Here is a 9,164-nt window from a genome sequence, read left to right as displayed (position 1 = left end):
ACTGCCTTCCATTTTATAGGGACCAGGTTCAAGAGAGAGAGGAGGGACTTCCTTGGTGGTGCAGTGGTTAAGAATCTGGCTGCCATTGCAGGGGACATGGGTTTGATCCCTGGTCCGGGAGGATCCCACATGCCACAGAGCAACTAAGCCCATGAACCACAACCCCTGAGCCTGTGCTCTAGAGCCCGCGAGCCACAACTACTGAGCCCGTGAGTCACAACTACTGAAGCCCACGTGCCTAGAGCCTGTGCTCTGCAACAAGAGAAGCCACCACAATGAGAAGCCTGTGCACTGCAAGGAAGAGTAGCCCCCAGTCTCTGCAACTAGAGAAAGCCCGCCTGCAGCAATGAAGACCCAAGATAGCCAAAAATAAAATAAAATAAAATAAAGAGAGAGAGGATATTAGAAGCCGAAACAAAGAACCCAGACACTTGGGAAAATAGGTCAGGGCTGTCAGCCTTCTGATACTCTTTCAAATCATTTTGGTGTTTTAGTTTTATTCTTTCACTAACTCTTTATGTTCTTATGGGCAAGTGATAATGTCCTTGACCCTGGGTTTTCTCATCTGTAAAAGATGGAGCTGGATCAAATAACCATTAAATTCCGTCAGTTCCTAACATTCTGTATGTATGGTTCCTGCCTTGAAGAAGCTTGCAGTCTCTAAGGCAGGTGTAAAAATACAAGCAATGCATGATGTAAACAGAAGTTCAAGTGAGTGATTGAGGTCTCTCTTCAGGTGGTCTTGGAGTCGTTGCTAAATGAGTGGTGAAGATTGTAAGGAAGGTGTAGAGATGACTCAACCCTGATGCCATCTGAAAAGATTTACCCAAGAGGATAAAGCGTAAGCTGGGTTTATAAAAAGTTCTGACAATCGACTTGCAAAAATTTACAAATTGACTATATGCTCTTTGTAATGATTCAAATACTACAGGAGTACAGAAGTTGTAAGGTAGCCAGGTTGGGTAGGGAAAAAGATGGGTGTCCCTGCTGTAGTATAGTTTGGTTTTTCATTGTGCTGTGTTCCCCTTAACACTTCACACACATTGTGACTGACTTCATATCACTTTGTTGTCATTCACTCTTGGCACTTTCAGTTGGTCTGGAATTCCTAGGTGACACTTCTAGGTCATCATATATGGTACAGTGCGTGCAGCAACGATGCACTTAGCAAATAATTGGTTGAATGAATGTTGTTATATTTTGCAGATGTAAACGACAACAATACCTCGGTTGAACACGTTGTGGGCCTGGCACTACATGCAAAGATTAAAGTGAGATTGATCTTGCTCTCACGTATCTCCATAGTCCTATGGGGACGTGTTCATAAATGCAAAGTAGGAAGGGAAGAATTCCTCAAGAGAAATTTTGTAATTGAGACTCTTCCAATTTGGATGGACTAGAAGGAAGGGTGCAAGTAAATTTTCAACTCATTAAGGCCTAAAGAGAAGACATAGAATAGGAAAATATAGCCCCAAATAACTAGGTGATTTTCTTTGTCCTATCAGTTCTCCAACTCTCAAGTGGATTAGTACCCTTAGACCTTGGATGTTGACTCAAGTTTTCTCCACTATTCCAGCATCTTGTAAGGCTGTATCCAAGAGACTCAGATCACTTCCTGACTTGTGGGTAGAAGTGTATCTAATTCTAGAAGAATCCAGAACATGTATGAAAACAATATAACAGAAGTGTTGGCTCTTATCACAGACTGAATAAGAACTCAGATGGAAATGCTGGCCTGAGACTGAGGGGGAAAGGAGAGGAGAATAAAAAGAATAGGCTAGTCTTTTCATTTCCATATATCACCTCACAGAGAATTAAGCATGGGAAGTCTAGGTGAGTGGTGATTCCATTTTTAAATTAATTCATTTGTTTGACAACCACAAATGGAGTGTTGATAATGTCTAAGGCAATGTGCTAAGCTCTGAGAGACCCCAGAAACTCACCATTTCTGTAAATCTGTGACAGAATATTCAAAGTGTATTAGTTTATTAACACTGCCATAACAAAGCACCACAGAGTGGGGTGGCTTAAACAAGAGACTTTTATTTTTTCACCATTCTAGAGGTTAGAAGTTCAAGATCAAGGGGTCAGCAGGGTTGTTTCCTAGACCTTTCTCCTTGGCTTGCAGATGGCCATCTTCTCTTTCTGTCTCCTCACGGTCTTTCCTCTGTGTGTTGCCTGTGTCCTAACCTCTAGTTCTTATAATGACACCAATCATATTGGATTAGGGCTCAACCATATGTCCTCATTTGACCTTCGTTACTTCTTTAAAGTCCCCGTATCTCCAAATATAGTCACATTCCGAGGTACTAGAGGTTAAGACTTCAGCATATGAATTTCGAGGGGACAAAATGTAGCCCATAACATGAAGCTTCAAACACTCAGCCTCAATTCAGGAAGGGAAAAAGCTTGGGGGTGTTTATTTTATTAAAATTTACCTTTAATAGGTAAATAAATATAGGTTCTTTTAACAAAATGAAAACCAGCTTGAAGAGTCCAAAGCATTAAAATTTTCCATTCACTCAGGGTTTCATTGTTTGATAAAGATAGTGATTTTTAAATTTTTTTGGCACTAAACTCCGTTAACCAGTCCTGACTGTTTTGTTTACTAAGTCCTTAGTTACAGCCTAGAGTTGATGTAGAATATCTTACTCTGGAAATGTGTACACATTGTACAAGCTCTAAAAGAAGAAAAAACATGATACTTTGCTGGCTTTAGGCTATTTGCTATAAAAAGGATTTCAAGGGTGTTAAAACAGGGGATGGATGGTGCTAAATCATTTTCTTCCAGTGGACATAGGCAAATTGTTTGGACTTGGATAAAAGGAAACATTTTGACTTGGGATCAAGGGGAACAACATGACATTAAGATTGTTGGTTATGCTTATCAACAGGAACCGCTATGCTTATTAAAGGCACTTCTGTTCCCATAGAGGTCATTTTCATTTATGACCTTAGTCATGACATATAAGAGCCTGTGCAAAAAGATGAAAGATAATGCAAAATTCCATCTCTGAGTCGATTTTGTTATTATCACAGGGTGGTAACTTTAAAAAAAAATCCTAATTTTGTGCATGGAATATTAGATTGGGGTTATTTAGATAGTACAACTTATATGGATTTCAAATCTAGTAATGTTATTAACTTGATTTTTTCCATCGAAGAAGAATAATTTTCATAATGCATTTATAGAATAGTTGAACTCTATGATGTATTATAAGGCATTTTGTTCAGCTCCCTTGTCTTAACAGGTGAAGAACCTGAGGTTAGCAGATGTGGCATATTTCTCTTAAGATTATCCTGTGAATTAGTGAAAGAATCAGGATTTAACCCAACTGAATTCAAGGTTCCTCAACTCCCTATTTAGGGCTTGTTCCAACTAGAGAGTCACAGAGCATTTGTGCTAAATGACCTCGGAGGCCATTGAGTCAAATCATCTTGTTATAATTGATTAATTCATTGTTGTTAATTAAGGGACTTGAGGCCCTCAAAGGTGAGACAGTCTGTTGAGGGCACAGGGAATTGATGGCAGAGCCAGGATCTAGAACCTACATCTTTATTCTCCAAGTCCCTGAGAGCCCTCCTCCAGGATTTCTCTCGGGATGTTCTGAGTGTATGCTGTGCACAGAGCTAGTTAACGGGGCCCTGGCCCTTTATCTCACAGGGGAAGGAAGCGTGCGGTTTGGGGCTACTCTTCTTGGAATCTTTATCTTCCTTTTGTACAGAAGGATGATGAGACAGAGCTCAGAGATTCCAACAGGAAACTAGCCAAAGTCCCAGTTTTACTTAAGTGCAGTGGATCAACTGAAGAATATTTTTATCAATCGGTCAAAGTATTGAGTACCTGCTGGTATGCAAAGATAAAAACCAAAAAAGCCCCAGAAAAATGCACTCTTTCTATGCTTTCTCCATCATCCATGTAGGGAAACTAGATATAAACACTCCAAAATATACCTAAAAATACACTAAGCGTAAAACTTTTCTACTCACATACCAGGTATTCCCTTTCTTTTAGTCTCAGGGGCACGTCTCCTCTCCCCTTCTAAATGGAAAGTTCCTTGAAGTAAAACTGTATCTTAGTCATTTCTGTCTATAATATTTATCATGACCAATACCAGTTTAACTCAGTGAACTTACATTTAACAACAATACAAGAAAGATTTCATAATAGACAAGATGGCATAAGGCACCTAGACCCAACTGTGGGAAAAAAGAAAGAAAAGCAGTAGCTTAAGCAAGAAGAGACATGTTTCCACCCCACATTCAAGATGTCTGTAGGCAGTAGCCAGCACTTCACAGTGCAACTGGTCTAGACACCTTCTTTCTTATTACACTGCTGGGTATGACTTCCATTCCCAAATGGCTGCTAGAACTATAGCGATGACATGTAAACCCTATCCAGCAGAAGGGAGGGAAGTGAGGAAGAATGATATGCCCCCTTTTTTTAAGAATACTTCCAAGAAATTGCATAGCCCACTTCTGCTTATGTCACATTAACCAAAATTTAGTCATGGGCATAGCTAGATGCAAAGGAAGCCAGAAAATGTAGTCTCCCCCCCCTCCCCCACAGAGGACCATAAGAATTCAATTAAATATCAGGGATTTGGGCTTCCCTGGTGGCGCAGTGGTTGAGAGTCCGGCTGCCGATGCAGGGGACACGGGTTCGTGCCCCGGTGCGGGAGGATCCCACGTGCGGCGGAGCGTCTGGGTCCGTGGGCCATGGCCGCTGGGCCTGCGCATCCGGAGCCTGTGCTCCGCAACGGGAGAGGCCACAACAGCGAGAGGCCCACGTACCGCAAAAAAAAAAAAAAAAAAAAAAAAAAAAAAAAATCAGGGCTTCAATTACTGCAGGAGAAGGAGGATCAGGGAGAAAACTTGCAGGATCTGACACAACTTCAAGCTCCTGAAAGAAGTATTTCATTGCAGTATTTCACTATTTTTTCTTTTTTAATCAGGGGAAGGTCAGCCATCTCTAGTCTTATGACTAAGATTGTAGATTTAATAATAAACAGATCTGATTGTATTCTGGCTCTGCTGATTACTGCATGTGTGTGACTTTGGTTAAAGAACTTAACTCATAAGATTGTTGGAAGAACTAAGCCACAGTCTTGGCACAGATGCAATGTGCAATAAATGATGGTGTTTATTGTCATTTTTTTCTTACTAATTTCCCTGTTGAGAAAATATATACCTCAAAACATGTCTAGTAAAAGATATACCATCCATCAGCTGGAGGATGCGTACCTTATAAGCTGCAGTCACCAGAGTGCCAAAACAAGGATTTGTTTTTTTCCTTCTAATTGAGTTGGTCTGGGGAATCATTGCTGTGAATATTCTGTATATATGGGTCTTGGTCGTGTAGCCCCATGGGAAATGCCGTTACTTGTAGGATCCTCTGTGTTTGCAGGGCAGGTGTCCTGGATGGAAATGGCATACAGGAATTCCAGAATCTTTAAATATGTTCCCATTATAAATATGACCACAAAACATATCTTTTTCCCATATTGAGGAAAGCTGCAAAGTTGCTGGTACCCCTTCCAGCTAATTTCATTGGTTGGTTGGTTTTGAATTAATTGAGCGATGAGGTTGAGCACCAGTTATTTACCCCAGCCTTGGTGTTTTCAGGCTCTTTTTAGCAGAGGCAAATAGGTTATAGAACCACCCGCAGTGACCTCGGCCTAGAAAAAACAACTCAGTAGAACAAATATTCATTGAATACTTGCTATGTGGCAGACACCGTATTGAGCAATGAACAGCATTGATATCTTGTGGGAGAAACAGAATCCAAGGGAAGAGGTGATACCCAGATAAAGCATAATGATAACAGAAGCTCTCAGGTCAAGAAAGTTTGCATATTCATCTCTGTACAACGTAGCTGGAAATGAATATGTGTACAGAACTCAGGTTGGACAAATTTCTATTAAAGAATGAGCAGGGAAAATATAAAGATATTTGCATTGTGACCTTTCTTTTGCCACTAATTTTGTGATCTCTGTTGGTTTAGTTACCATTTCCTGGGCACTTAACTATTGACAGGGATGAAGCCAATGCAGTCTGGCTGGTTTACAGGAGGGAGGCTGGTAGGCTAACATTGTACCAACACAGCCCTGGGTACAGTGATTATGTTTTGCATGACAGTCACTAGGAAACTATGATCTGAAGTATATTACATTTTTTGGTTTACAGGCATTTGTTAAGTTATTCTAATCTGACTTGGAAATTAACATAGTGGAAACAAGATGGTGCTTTTTTTTTCTTTTTGTGGTACGCGGGCCTCTCACTGTTGTGGCCTCTCCCGTTGCGGAGCACAGGCTCCGGACGTGCAGGCTCAGCGGCCATGGCTCACGGGCCCAGCCGCTCCGTGGCATGTGGGATCTTCCCGGACTGGGGCATGAACCTGCGTCCCCTGCATTGGCAGGTGGACTCTCAACCACTGCGCCACCAGGGAAGCCCCAGGATGGTGCTTTGAATGCAGGACAAGCTTGTGTGTAAATCTAGCTGCCTCCTTAGCTTCTGTGTGATGGCACAAGGGTTACTTAATGTCTGTTAGCCTCTGTTTCCTCTTCTGGGGGATTTTTGTGAGGATTAACTCTAATGATATATGCAAAACACTAGTGTATTGCCTGGTATGTATTAGATACTTATTATTTGTTTGTCATTTTCCCCTCCACTCTCCTTCCTTCCTGCCCAAATTGCTCTCACCAATTGCCAAATTCTGTGGACAATTTCAGTGCTTGCTTTATAACTCTTGTCAGCACTGGACACTGCTGACTATACACCCTTTCTTGCCTCTCTCTCCTGTTGTTTTTCATAATGCCACTGTTTCTTGTTTTCTTCCGGCCTTTACAATTCTATCCTTCATGGGTTCAGCTCTCCCCACCAGCCCCTTAAATACTGGTGTTCTCCTGCTTCCATCTTCAGCCTCCTCTTACTTTATACTCTCTTTCTTGGCAAATTAATCTATTTCATGGCTCCAGCCACTACAGCTTTCAATGTGCTGGAGACTTCTAAATCCACACCTATTGCCCTGACTCTTTCCTGAATCTCAGTTCTGTGTTTCCAACTGCTTGCTTTCTATCTTCCTCTGAATGTCCCAGGAACTTCAACATATTAAAAAATAAACTTTTCCCTCTGCTATATTTCCTCTCTCAGCTAATACATGGCCATCCACCAAGTTATGTTTTTCTTTTCCACTTGGCCTAATCTTCCCTTTTAATCTGTTACAAAGTCCTGTCAGTTTGGCCTTCAGAATTTCTCCCAGACTTTTTCTCTTCCCCATCACTGCCACCACCACCCTAGTTCAGGTTTGCTTCACCTCTCTTCTATTTTGGATGAGCACATTAACCTGCTAATTGGTTTCCCAGCCTCCATTATCTTTCCCCTCCAGTCCATCTGTCAAAATCATAATTAGTCTTATGTCAACATATTCTCTTCTACTTAACTATTTTCAATGGAGAAATTTTGGCTAAAACAGGGGTGGATAGCTGTTTCTACTCCAATTCTATTGACATCTTCTAAAACCAACTGAAAAAAAAGAAAAGAGAATTTTTATTTTCAAAAAAACTTAGGAAATCCCTATAACCTCAAATTCTGAAGAATAATTGCTAAGCATAGTAAAATTTGGATCTAATTGAGGAAAGACAATAATAGTAAATCTGTATTTCTGTAGTGGTCTTTAAAAAGAGGCAGCACGTCATTAATGAGCCAACTGTGCCTGAAACAGCAATGTGTGGGGTTGTGAATGGACTAAGAAAGTATCTAAGTTCCAGTTCCCCACTGTGGAGTGTCATGGGAAGTGGAATCAAAAGAGAATCCTGCAGACATGCCATCTCTACAAGAGTTCTCAGAGTGAGAGTGTACAGTAGAGAGGTGATAATCATATCAGGGTCAACTGACATATACAGGTAGACACATACACACCAAACACTGCTGACATAAGAGCCTTCGCTGTATGCCAGGCAGACTCCTTGTTCTTGCATCAGGTAGTTCTCTGTAAAGAAATGAAAGGAAATTCCCTGGCAGTCCAGTGGTTAGGGATCCAGGCTTCCATTGCAGGGGGCTTGGGTTCAATCCCTGGTCAGGGAACTAAGATCCCATAGTGCAGCCAAAAAAAAAAAAAAAAAAAAGAAGTGAAAAAAAGAAAAGCAGACATATCGAAGAAGATAAAAACAGACCATGGACCAAAAGTTAGAAAACAGAGGAAGCATGAAGAATAGAAAACATAACAAAGAGAATGTAACTAAGGACAAACACCTCTATCCTGTCAATAAATTGAAATGAGGGTAACATCATCTTTTAAAAGAAAGACACAATGAAAAACTAAAATCAAATCTGTATATGACACCTTATAGCAAAACAAACTCTTGATTGATTAAAACTGTAAACATAAAATAGGAAGTCATAAAAGTATGAAAGAAAAAATGGGTGGATTTTAAAATAATATTGGAAAGGAAGAGACATTTCTAAGAACTGGACAGAGCCCAGACTGAGGAGCAGGAATAAGCCCAGTATTCTGGGATGAAGACAGGGACTCATTTTTTATTGCCTCCATTTGTACTGCTTGAATAATTTTTTAAATATGTGTATGGTTTTCGTAATGAGAATAAAAAGGCTAAATACAAAATACAATCAAATTCAAAAGAGAAAATTTCAAATCTCTTTAATGATCCTGCATTACTTGTAGGATAAATCCAGAAGCGCTGCCTCTCATGGTAAGCTAACCCAGCTGACCTTGCGAACACCAGCTCCCAGCATTTCTCTCTCTCTCTCTCTCTCTCTTTTGTTTCGTTTTGGCTATTATGCATAAAGTTACTCAACGTTCTTGTACTAGTATTTTTGTCGCTCTATGTATTCATTTCTGTAGACATATTCCTAGGAATGGGGTTTCTGGGCCATAGGATGGGTATATGTTTAACTTTATAAGAAACTACCAAATAGTTTCCCAAAGTGTTTGGACTGGTGCCCCACCAGCAACATATGAGAGGGCCAGTTGCTTCATTGCCTTGCCAACGCTTGAGATGGTTGGTCATTCTTTTTTTTTAATTAATTAATTATTGATTTAAAGATCTCTATCGGAGTAAAATTGCTTTACAATGTTGTGTTAGTTTCTGCTGTACAACAAAGTGAATCAGCTATATGTATACATATATCCCCATACCCCCTCC

Source organism: Mesoplodon densirostris, chromosome 13, assembly GCF_025265405.1.
Source record: "Mesoplodon densirostris isolate mMesDen1 chromosome 13, mMesDen1 primary haplotype, whole genome shotgun sequence".
NCBI lineage: Eukaryota > Metazoa > Chordata > Mammalia > Artiodactyla > Ziphiidae > Mesoplodon > Mesoplodon densirostris.
The sequence above is the reverse complement of the archived record's forward strand: the minus strand, read 5'-3'. Positions refer to the sequence as shown.